Source organism: Carya illinoinensis, chromosome 3 (assembly GCF_018687715.1).
Source record: "Carya illinoinensis cultivar Pawnee chromosome 3, C.illinoinensisPawnee_v1, whole genome shotgun sequence".
Classification (NCBI taxonomy): domain Eukaryota; kingdom Viridiplantae; phylum Streptophyta; class Magnoliopsida; order Fagales; family Juglandaceae; genus Carya; species Carya illinoinensis.
The window spans coordinates 15756076-15769424 of NC_056754.1; the positions used below are offsets into that span (position 1 = coordinate 15756076).

Below are 13349 nucleotides of genomic sequence, written 5' to 3' on the forward strand. Positions count from 1 at the left end.
AACCGAAATAGAATGAAATTAAAAAAATTGAAAGTTCCAATTTTCTGAATAAATCAGTTTATATCAATTCTCAAAATTCTAAAAACGAGTTACACTGATTTGATTATAAAATGTATATAAGATTGAATCAAACCGAACCGATTACACTCCTAATCATAATCAAATGGTAGAGTCTATCTCTTGACAATTATTTTCTGTACATGCTTTATTTTATCTTAAAGGCACGCGACATATTTACATTAATAAACTAGCAGTATATATGATCAGAGATGTATATATTCGCTTCAACAAACACCTAATTACGACTTAAGTCGAATACAACACAAAAAAAATGAATAAGTTATATGCGGTCAAAGGATTGGTCCCACCATACTCTATTTACTTGAATAAACGAAAAGGGAAATCACCTAAAACATTGCCTATTGGTTTTGATGCCGTCCTAATTGTTAACTGTGAAAAATAAAAAATAATTTAAAAATAATATAAATGTCACATTTTATATAAAGAATGAAAGTAATGTTTGGCGTTATACTATTGGAACAGGCATTAACCCAATTAATATAGCGTTATAAATGTGTTGGCGGGAGTTCCATTTCGCTCTTAAAAGGTTTTCAAACCCTCGATTCCTCCACTCCCAAATCTCACAGCCTTTTCACTACAAAAATCCTCGGCCCCAGTTCGATAATCTCTGTTACCCACATCTCCTCTTCTTCTCTCATTCGATCCCAACCGGAACCTTGATCAAATCATCTTTCAAATGGCTCTGGACCTCGAGAAATTCAACGCGGCGAAGAGGTCGTACCTCATCGCCAAGGAGCAGGGGAACCATCCCGAGGAGGCTAGGTGGGCCAACGTGATTGGAGACATCCTCAAGAACAGAGGGGAGTATGTAGAGGCGCTCAAGTGGCTGCGGCTCGATTACGATGCGACGTACCGCTACTTGCACGATAAGCAGCTTCTGCCGACGTGTCAGTCTCTTGGGGAGGTCTATCTTCGTCTCCAGGACTTCACGAACGCTCTATCTTCTCAGTTATTTTGTTTTTGGGACTTTAAATTTTGTGTGGGGGTGGGAAAGTGGGAACAGGGAGAGAGATTTTTTCCCCGTTTTGAGTGTTTGGGTTGGGAGAGTCCGTGAGTGGAAAGTATGGGAAGTTGGTTGTGTTGAGACTAATCGGTGTACTCGGTTCATTTGGGCGGAGTTTTTTTTTTTTGGTTGGAGTTTCTATGGAAAATATGAGGACAATGAAATCGCTTCTGTTTGGTTCCAGATAAAATAAGGTAAAGGAAAAGAAAGGTTTCGGAGCAAACTGCCACTAGGGTTTCCTTTCTTGCTCATACTTCGTGAACTAAGATTGTAAATCTGCATCGCTGTTTCATTTGGGTAAAAAGTGGAATAATTGGATAAAATGGCAACTGTAAAAAGTTATCAATGATAACTTGAGAATTGAACTTCTCTACATTGTTTTTACTTTCAGAAAAAATATTTAGAGCTTGCCAAGAAAGCTAATGACCTTATTGAACAGCAAAGGGCCAGCACCCAACTTGGTCGTACGTATCATGAAATGTTTTTGAGATCTGAAAATGACCACTTCTCAATTCAGAATGCCAAAGAGTACTTCAGATGTTCAATGAAGCTTGCGGAGACTGTTAGGGAGAACCCACCTGTTAACGAGAGCAAATTCTTCCTTAAAGGATATATTGATGCACATAATAATATTGGGATGCTTGAAATAGATCTTGATAACTTGGACGAGGCGCAGAAAATCCTAACCAAAGGATTGCAGATTTGTGCAGATGAAGAGGTTGAGGAAGATTATGATGGGCGAAGTAGGCTCCATCACAACCTAGGAAATGTTTATATGGAGCTCAGAATGTGGGACGAAGCTCGGAAGCACATTGAGGAGGACATTAAAATTTGTAAGAGAATTGGGCATTGCCAAGGGGAGGCAAAGGGGTACATCAATTTTGGTGAATTGCATTATAGGGTTCAGAAGTATGAGGAGGCACTTTGTTGCTACCGGAAGGCGCTTGATCTGGCAAAATCCATGGAAGATGAGGATGCTTTGGCTACGCAAATTAAGCAAAACATTGAGACTGTAAAAGAAGCTATTAAAGTAATGGGTGACCTGAAGAAAGAAGAGCAGAATCTCAAGAAGCTGACCAGAGAAATGACCAGTGGAAAAGGAACAGCACGTGAGAGGAAGTGTCTGTTGCAGCAAAATGCATCTCTCGATTGCCTCATCGAGAAATCGAGAATGATCTTGGCATGGCTGAAGGTACGAATTCTGTTCTATACACATTTTCTTTGCCTTCGAGCTCTTTCTCAACTGCTAGAGGGATATTAAGCACACAGGATAGCTTGTAAATTTTGGGGATGAGTCCAGATTTTGTTTCTGATTTGAGTTAGTGTATCAATCAGTTTTTTAATTTCATGTTTACATTAAACATAGATAGGATATTTCATGTATTCAATTCCTTAGTCAAATTTCCAGATTTTGATTCTGATGGACTAGATGGATTTGTGCATGTGTGTCAAGATTGTGTTTACTGAATGATTAGTCTCGTCTAGAAGATGAATGTTTAAAAAATCAACATGGCTGGGGTGCCTTCTTGCTTTCTGTTTTGCAAAATCTTCCATTCATGTTTTTGTTAGAAAAATTATAAGGGCTCTTTTGAACGTAAAATTATCTTGAGGATTTTCTAAACCAAGATGTAAAGTTTCAGAGATAGATTTTTGTGTAGGCTTTTCGAAAGTGGCGGGACCCATGGAAAGTATCTTTTGATTGAGAAACTTTGAGGTGTATTTTTATTGAATTTGAAAATGTGATAGGGTCTGTTTAATGATGTTTGGGGAGAAGTTTTTGTGAAAGGCTTTTTCTTTTTTGGTAAAAGTTGATTGGATAAAATGATGGATCTTGCTGTTTGTATGTGTTCATGATCAAGTGCATGATGCCAATAGGTAGGTATACTTATTGCTCTTTTAGATGTAACTTATTTATCAAAGAGAGAATAAAAATCTTCAAATTTGAATGCTGTTAGCAGGAAGTTACCATGTAAAGAATTCTACAGAAGTGTTTTAATGTTGCAAATAAACTGGCTTCACATGGCAAGGGAGTCCTGCCTTTATATTTAAGCTACACATATAGGTTGTCTGATACATCCAATAATCCACTGCAAGTTCTGAATGCTACAAAGAACTGCCCTTAATACTGTTATTGTGAATTTTAATGCTGCCCCATTTCTTATTTGAAATATTCCATGTTTAGCTTCTTGAATTTGCTAAAAGGAAGAAGAGAGTAGCAAGTGCACTTTGTGACAAGGAAAAGCTGGGTGATTCATTTCTGGCTATTGGAGAATCATACCAGAAGATCAGAAAATTTAATAGAAGCATTAAATGGTACATGAAGAGTTGGGAAACATACAAGTCAATAGGTAACTTGGAGGTAAGTTGGAGTTTTTTTCTATGATCTTTAGATGACTAGATGATATGCGCGGCATATTGTTGTCTGAGAGAATGATATATCATTGAACTATGCTTGGATCCTTCTTTGATATATTTGTATATGACCTAGGTAGTCAAGGCATATGCTTTTCAGCAATGGTCATGATCCTGTTGGATAATTATAGGTTGATTTTGAAGTATATTGACTGTTCTGTCCATGGATGTGCTGTAGATTGTTGTTCGGTGGATTTTCACTCTGATTTGATATTATTTCAGGGGCAAGCATTAGCAAAAATCAACATTGGTAACGTTTTGGACAGTGATGGCGATTGGACAGGAGCACTTGATGCATTTGAGGAGAGCTACAGGTAATTATCTGTTGTTTGGTTTTTCTGGTAGACACTAATAAATGGAATAAGAAATTATGGAGCACTCAAATTGATGGATATCAATTTAGCTTGAATGCTGGAAAGTGGAACTTCTTGCATGCCTGGCCAAGCAGTCCTAGATGCCTTCAACACATCTGGAACTATAATATTCACTATTTTAATTTCATGCACATGGCCAGATGATTGCACTGTTTTAGCGTAACTTTCATAGCACTTTTGGTATCACTGGCATGCTTTACTTATAAGAGAAGATAGTTTTAAGCATCAAATCATAGGATGCCCTTTTATCATTCTTTTAATATGTCAACATATAGGGTTTGTAATAATTTGTTCTAATCCACTTGATCCTGTATTGCAGGATTTCCATTGAAGCGAACCTTCCTTCTATACAGCTTTCTGCACTAGAGAATATGCACTATAGCCACATGATAAGATTTGACAATGTCGAAGAGGCCAGGTAAATTTGGTTTATGCAATCCTCCTTAACCGTATAGGCTGTTACAATCAAGTGAGTCTGCTGGTGGACCTTTGAAAGTTACGGAAATTAAATGCCAAACTGATAATTCATGTCATACAAGAATTTACTTGAAGGGTTAAATTTTTAGTATCTCCATAACAAAATAAAGAAAAGTTGTGTGACCTCTCTGTGCCCCCTGCTGGAAGTGGTTTTCAATTAGTTTATTTACTTCTCAATAGAACCAAGTATTTTTTTTCTTATTCTTTAATGGGTTTTGTAATAAGTTATAGAATTGCTTAAAGAAAGACTCTTCTGTAGGAGATTGCAGCTTTTAATTGACAAATTGAAGCAGTCAGGATATAAGGAGCTTGAAAGACATAATGTGGCAGAGGATTGCTGCTCTGAGACTGACACAGAAGGGAATGATCATTTGTCAGATCAAGGAGTCCCAATGTAGCCACTCAAAAGGGCAAACTATTCAGATCTTCAAGCATTGGTGAAGTCGTTATTGCATCTGATTTTGCTGCTAGTGGTTCTAAATGTGACATTGATGTCAATGGAAACCTATTGCATAAACATAATGCTGCTGATCTCGAGTTGCTTGCTGGTGACAGATATGATGTGTGTTGCTCATATCATTTGGATACTATCCAAGTAGATCTATGTGATTGCCAATATACATATTTTGCTAATTTGTGATCTTTCATTCTGTTCACAGTGGTGTATTATTTTCAAGATTGACAAGCAACTGATACTTGTTGAAGCAAGCTCATGTATGGATGGTGATAAGCTGAGCATTGAGTCTATAAAGGTTGAACTGGCATGCTTATACTATTTACGTCTTCCCATTGAAAGGAGATCAGAGGGTAGGAACTTAACTGTTCTACATGCTGCTGATTGCCAATAATCAAATTCTTACTTTGTTGTTAAAAAGGATGCATTTAAGTGGATCTTTTAACATCTAGAGTGATCAGCAATATGAAAAGTAGGTTTCAGATACTCGCTTTTTTTTATTTTGACATAGGTTGGCAGCATATTACATTGTACTGTAATATTTTTTTTTTTTGGGAGGTGGGGGAGGGCTTGTTATGATATCGATGCTTTGGTGTCGGGATAACTAAAGGATGAACTCCATTGGCTTTAGTGGTGGACCTTTAATAATTGCCAAGTGACAAGCACAAAACTGTATTGGACACATTAAGCTTGGCTGCCTTTTGGTGGCACACATGTTTTCTATTTGTCCACTGTCATACTTTTCTCTCATGATTTAAATCAATGGAAAGAGTAAAACTTGGAGGGTGCTGCAAGCAAGTCACTGCTTTATGTGCTTCATCATCATTTTCATATCATGCATGAGTCATCTAATATGGTTGATTGTTTCTTATTAGGCCTGTTACCTATAATTCGGCAAATAAAATCCAGTGGACGAGTTGAAGAATTCTTGGAGACAATTGAAACTCTTAAAGATTGTCTGGGAAAAGTCTCCCTTGAAGCTTCTATTCATGGTATGTATAATAACTGCATAATTACATTTAGCGAAGTTGTGAATCTCCCATTATTGCTGTCGTAAGTTATGGTTGATGATTTATGGTGCCTGAAATGTTTTTTTCGCATAGAGAAGTAAGAACTATTTCTGACAGTTAGTGCAAGGGTTGTCAAGTTTGCTTGAATACCCTCAAATGAGAGTTTCCGTATATTATATGAACTGCCCAGCCTTAATTACAGTCTACCAATCATCTGTAAAATAGGAAAGAATAAAGCAATGCAGGAAAGGAAATAAAACTAAAGTTGGCGCCTATACACATATATACAACTACTGCTATTTACAGCCATATATATATATATACTGCCATATATAGATATCATTGAGAAGGGTAAGGCCCTGGGCTGAGCATAAGTGTGTTTGTTCTTGAAAATAACCACTTCATGCAAAACACTGAAGGTTAAGACCAGATCTATATCTCAGCTCACACCACTTTGCTGTTGTGGGAACAACATTGGGTACCAACCCAATTTTTATTTTTATATAGAACTTTTTCATGTCATATAGTAATCTATGATGGGTTGAAAACATGGAAGTTATTGGGAAGGGCCATTGTGTAAGTGGTTAAATAGGTGAGTAGAACTCCCCTTGTGGTTAAATAGTTGTATAGAACACTACTCCAGGAGATGATTGTTATTTAATTTTCTTGTGGGATCACCGGTATTGGAACAGTCAGTTTCTCTGTCATTCTTTCTTGTTATTATTGAAGTTTGAGTGCACTTGTGGGTATTTATCTCCTGCTTCTTGTGACTAAATTTGTCTCTTTGCAGGATGGGGCATCACAATTAACTGAGTCCTTGTTCAACGGAAATCAAGACTTACTCAAACTTGACCTATCCTATTGTGGACTCACATATAAATATGTTCTTGGACTTAAGAATGATATTGCTACTGGCATTCTTGAGCTGAACCTAGCAGGGAACCCTATTTTGCAAGAGGTTTGCTCTTTCTTAATTGCAAGAGCTTTTTTCACAATTATTTTTTTGAATGCACGTTTCAAATTGTTGTTTGCTTTGCAATTTATCGATATATATTAGAGAATATTTCCTTTCGCAATCCATCACCATTTTCAATGCTTTTTCAACATTTTTCATCTTTTTTTAGCATGATTAAACTGATTTTTTTGTAGATTAGGACAGTTCAGGTTTATTTGTTGATTTTCCTTAATTCTATTTTTCCACATATCTGTTGGAGTGTGCTCAACATAAAACCATTAAATATGCTAACCTGATATTCCCCATTGTTTGAGTCAGCGCGCTGAATGCATGTCAGAACAATTTGGACAATGATCATGATCAGAATTTATGAGGAAAAGAAAAAGGGGCAGGTTATAAAATTTGTTTTCTTCTACAGATCGTCTTTACATTTTTCAGAAGTCCTTGTCATTCCACTCTATTTAAGACCATATTCTCCCTTGTCAAATATTTTTCCAATATCGTACCCCAGCATGTCTTTTTTGGTACTTTCATGGTCTGCCACTTTCAACCTGCATTTTATTGATTCTCGCTGTTGCAGTCTTTGGCTTCCATCTCAAAGCCATGCTTCTTTCCATTTTTCTTTAACTAATCATATCTTAGATGATGTTTTCCACTTCTGGCATTCATAGCCACTGTTGAATTAAAAGGTTAAGAAGGCCTTTTACTGATCATTAATTTTTTTTCTCACTTTTGACATTCAATAAATCAATGGATAACTCATCATGTCTCAAATCTCAGATAGAGTCACTGTGGTTCCGCCATCAGGTTGGGGACTTATATTATGATAATGGGCATCTGTTAACTGTTGTGCATGTTGTCTAGATAATTTCTTGATTTGCCTATTGTGTAGTATTTGAGGAACTTCTCAGCTATTGATGTATGTTTGATCTTTTGGCATGTAAACATTGTAGGGTTTTACTGAAATCAATTGTGTAAGTTGATGACCTAATCAACATAAAATATTTTTGAAGTCTCTTTGGTAATTGAAAAAAAACTTTTCTACGAGGTCTTCCATTTTTTAGTAGTGATGTTTCTCTTTCCTGTTAATTTCTAAGCGGTACTTTGCATTTCAGTTTTCTCTATTCTTTGGGAGCCTGATGACTTGCATGAATGCAGGGTGCAAATGCATTATCATCACTGCTTATGAACCCTCAATGTTGCCTAAGAGTTTTGAGACTTAACAAGTGTCAGCTTGGACTTGCTGGAGTTCTTTGTATAATTCAGGCCCTGGCAGGTGAAAGACAATAGCCCACTTTTGTTTTCGGTATTGGTCCCTAGAGATTAACTAACTTATTAACGATGACTCTTATGTTATTAACAGAAAATGACTCTCTTCAAGAGCTTAGCCTTGCTGATAATGCCTATCTGGATAAACATTACAGTCTACAATACAACTTAACAGGCAAGGGGAGCACAGAATTTTTAAAAGAAGAACGCGATATATCTGAAACATGTCTGAGGGGGTATGCAAACAAAGAAGTTGACAGTGATCAGCAGGATTTATGCACCGTGACCACTTGCTGCAATCAGCTTGAAGTTGCTGATAGTGAAGAAGATCCAATTAGAGTAGAAGTTGCTGCAACTGGAATTGACGACAGTTGTGCTAGTTCAAGTCAAAAAAGAAATGCATCCCCCGATTGCCTGTTTATTCAAGAGCTCTCAACTGCCATTATCATGGCAAAGAAATTGTGCTCTCTGGATCTTAGCAATAATGGTTTCTCAACACAAGCTGCAGAAGCTTTGTACACTGCATGGTCAAGAATAAGAGTTGGTTCAGCTGAGAGGCATATTGAAGACCAGATCATACATTTATATACGAGGGGAAATAAGTGTTGTACAAAACCCTGCTGCAATAATTAATTTTTCTTTGCTTGGAGTTCCTTATCTGAGCGGAAGGGAAAGCAGCCATCACAAGTATATACTGGATGTAGACTCCCTACTGGTACTGGGGTGCATCGCTGATAAATCTCACCTGGGTTCGGTCGTTCGTGGATAGAACATATTTTATTTAAACTGTAAATTTGCCTAAATGTTTGGCAATTATAGTCTCTGTTTGATACTATTTGACATTGGAAATCTTGGAATTGAGAAAAATACGTTTTTGAGTGCAAAATTCACTTGCAGAGGATGACCCCATTATTCTCCATTTTCTCATACGTTGTTCTGTTTTCTGCAGCATCGAGTTTCCTGTGCGTTATAATTTAGAGAGGATTCCTTTTTTTCTTTTTCTTTTTTCAAATATATGTATAAGAAAAATGTTAGATAAGTGTATAAATGTGTGCACTCTTATTAAAAAAATAGATAAATATAAATTTTATAAAAAATTATTTTTTTAACATAAATTCTTTCTTTTTCAAATGAAATGGGCTGAGTGATATCTTCATATTATCTCAAATGCTCGAGTTGAGGGAACGAGTTTGGAGATTGGGCCATATTCCTTATGTGGGGCCGTTGAGCTGGTATTGGATATGGGTTAAGTTCTGAATGTCATATCAACACGTGGAGAATAGTCGCAGTGACTAGGATGACCTGCTGCTTTAAAATGTTGAATGAGGCGGCAGGTAAAAGATATCAGAAGTTATTGAGATCCATAAATAAACCGTTGTTGTTTGACTTTGCCTTATATACCCTTGGACTTGCAGTTCTCCATTTAATATATCGTTTTAAAATTAAATGCTTTTACAATTACTATTTAGAATATTGAATGAATCTTTATAGATTATTTTCAATTATTTCCTCACTCAATTTATTCCGAAGATATCAAGTTGTGACCAAAATTTCACATCTTTACTAGATATCAAGGTTTGTAAGCAATTTAGTACCGTATTGATTCTTAAAAATCAAAATCAGTCCTAAACTGATGTGGTATTGGTTTTCATATTTTGAAAATTGGTTTAAACTGAACTGAACTGATATATATTTTTATAATTTTTTATATTATATTTTATATATTATATGCTAAATTGCTAATTAATATAATATGTGATATAGCATAAAATTAATTTTATAATTTTTAATATAATATAAAATTGTAATCTTGAATATAAACATTAATATTAAGTTATCAATATAAATTTACTTTTGATATATATAATGTTACTATAATATAAATAGATTGATAGTTTAGTACATGTAAATATCATATTATTATTAACATAGATAATTTGTAAAATTAGAAAAATCGGATCGAATCGAAACTGGAATTGTAGTGAATCGGTTCAGTATCGGTTCTTAAATTTTCAAAACCGGTATATAGGTTATAAAATATATATATATATATATACAAAACCAGACAAAATCAGACTGGTTACACTCCTAGTGAAAACAAAAAACAAAAGAAAATAAAATGAAAAAAACTTTGATGGGAATTATATAAGAGAAATGATATTTGTAGTTTTAGAGTATACAAGCGGCCATACACTATCGGATTTATCTATTTTTTTCAAAAGAATGTACGAAACTATAGCTAGTATTACTCATTACATAATTAGTACTGTATCGGTTCTTAAAAATCAAAATCAGTCATTTTCATATAATATGAAAATTGGTTTAAACTGAACTGAACCGGTATATATTTTTTTAGTTTTTTATATTATATGCTAAATTGCTAATTAATATAGCATGAGATTCTAACATAAAAGTAATATAATATGTGATATAGCATAAAATTAATTTTATAAGTTTTAATATAATATAAAATTGTAATCTGGAATATAAACATTAATATTAAGTTATCAATATAAATTTACTTTTGATATATATCATGTACTTATACTATAATATAAATAGATTAATAGTTTAGTATATGTAAATATCATATTATTACTAACATAGATAATTCATAATACTAGAAAAGCTGGACCAAACCGAAACCGGAACTGTAATGAATCGGTCTGGTATAGGTTCTTAAATTTTCAAAACCGGTATATAGGTTATAAATATATATATATATATATATGTGTGTGTGTGTGTGTGTGTGTGTATGTATATATATAACCAGACAAAATCAGACCGATTACACTCATAGTGAAAAAAAAAACAAAAGAAAATAAAATGAAAAAAACTTTGATGGGAATTATATAAGAGAAATGATATTTGCAGTTTTAGAGTATACAAGCGGCTATACACTCTCAGATTTATCTACTTTTTTAAAAAAGAATACACGAAACTATAGCTAGCATTATTCATTACATAATTACAATCATAATTTAACCAATATTGACAATACATATTAGTTATTCAACTATCTAGCTAGTATTCATAATTTATTATCATGGCTTGCCAGCTTGCTTATTCAATCATGTGTTACTGTATGTATCATGGCCAATTGATCGTATATATAATCTCTGTTCATCATTTTGTACTCCATTTATCCTCCCTCGCCCGCCTACCCTTCTTTATGAAATGCATGTAAATAAAAGCTGAAAAATTACGCCTTCCTCGGCCTTATTTCTTGGCCACAGTAACGTACCTTTGCTGCACTGTACGTGCGTTAATGTAAAATATAAAAGTTGTTTCAGCATTGATCTTTCGGTGAATGAAATCATGAGTCATCATCTTTAGTGCAATTATCATTTATTTGGATGTGAACTCTTTCTTTTTTTTTATCGAAATTTTAGCGATTAACCAAACCTTTAATATTCAGTGATTATAACGGCCGTAATTGTTGGGAAATTGTAGCTAATTATATATAATATATGCAACCAAACTACATCATGTACGTATCTTAATCGATAAGGTAACTCATTTTATATAGTTCTTTTCCTTTTTTCCTCAATGGATCACATGATTACAACTTAGCCAGACTTCATGTAGTTTTACTCTCAATAATATTAATGATGTCGAAACCGATTTCCAATATATACACACACACACACACAATTATGAATGTAATCTTTATTGATCACCTTGATTGCAAATGGTTGCAACCACTTTGTATTTTGTGGTTGTGATTACCCTTTTAATTTCCTTCCACACGTACGTAGTATATATATAAATAGGTGAAAACAATTATTTGTATTATAATTTTTAGAAGTGTTACAACTATAATACGTTATATCTACTTTACAATAAATGTATTAGATTTATATAAATCTAACGTATTATATCAAATCATGTCAGTCAATGAGATTCGTGAAATCTTTTTGTAGCTAACACATTTTTATAACCTATAACCTTTCGGCCATATATATATATACCCAAACTATATGATCTGATTCTCTAATTATATTAATCGGATTTGTAATTTCTCTATACGTATGTTATGATGTTCATCCAAGAGATCAGTTGATGTGGGGATACAGATACCCTAGAAGGCTATATACCTTATAATTAGAAATCATTTCTCAGCTGTGTCATTTACCGATCAGCGTGCATGCTCTCAGTTTGTGCAATGAATAAGCAAGCACACAAGGAAAAAGAAAAAGATAAAAGATAAAAAGCAGCAAAACGCATAATTCTTCATAATGGACTGGAATTGAAATTACATCATCGATCGATCCCACAAAGTTGTCGATTTAGATGAAAGCCGTTTTTTTTTTTTAAAAAAATTTAACCTAATCTTATAAGCCAAAATGGTAAAAAGAAAGTGTCTTAGGTTTCGAAAATGATCATGATTATAAGCATATACGTACATAATTGCACAAAACAATTAAGTTGATCTTCTGATCCATAAACACTGTACGTTGATGGGAAAATGTTGGCACCCACATAAATATTTATAGTGCATTAATGCTCATCATTGCTTGGCCTCCAGGCTCCATCCCCTTTAACTCAGCAGAAGCTTTTGATCAACAAAGAAGATAGAATATTATATAGAAAGGTGTAGGAGAGAATTTAAAACCCTCTCGTATGGAAACTTTTCATTCTTTAATTTACTTTCTGCCATGAAACAGGGAGCAGTAAGCGGTAGGGTACCATAGCCAGGCTTGGTCAAAGGAAAATCAAATTCTCCCTCAAAGCTGGGGGGCTCTAAGAATTGAAAAACCTACATTTTGAAGGAATGCATATATATATATATATATATATATATATAATATCTCAACCGATCCACAATAAGCAAACAGTCCCTTGATGTCACAAAACGTACAGCAAAATTCAACACAAAAATCGCCATGTTTCAAAGAAAGATTAGAATGGTTCGTTTTTAAATGCACCGAAAGTCTTGTTGGGAGTTTGACTAAACTACCTAACCTAAGGAGAAAAAAAAAAAAAAAAAGATGCTAACGCAAGTTGATTTCTGTTTTTCTTCATGGTTTTAATATAATATTATTCTTCCGTTTCAAAATCGATAACAAAGAATAATTGATATGAAAATGTACACATAAAAGAATTTTCTTCGTTGCCTTTATTTTTAAACGTGGCATGCATGGATTTTAAACAGCCCATAAAGAGACACTATCACATGTTTTGACTCAAAATGATGAATAAATGGTTTAGACTAAGTTGTGGAAAACCCTTTCAGTCTCATCAAAGTCTAAGTTACTTCCAAAATTTCAAACCACCCCGACGTTATTTAAGGAAAAAACCAAAGCCTCCTTTC

At 34.2% G+C, this 13349-nt stretch overlaps 1 pseudogene; it reads left to right on the plus strand.

The window, feature by feature from the left end:
• The first annotated feature begins 570 nt into the window (after nucleotides 1-570).
• Nucleotides 571-8921, plus strand: LOC122304553 (annotated as a pseudogene).
• Nucleotides 8922-13349: the final 4428 nt, after the last annotated feature.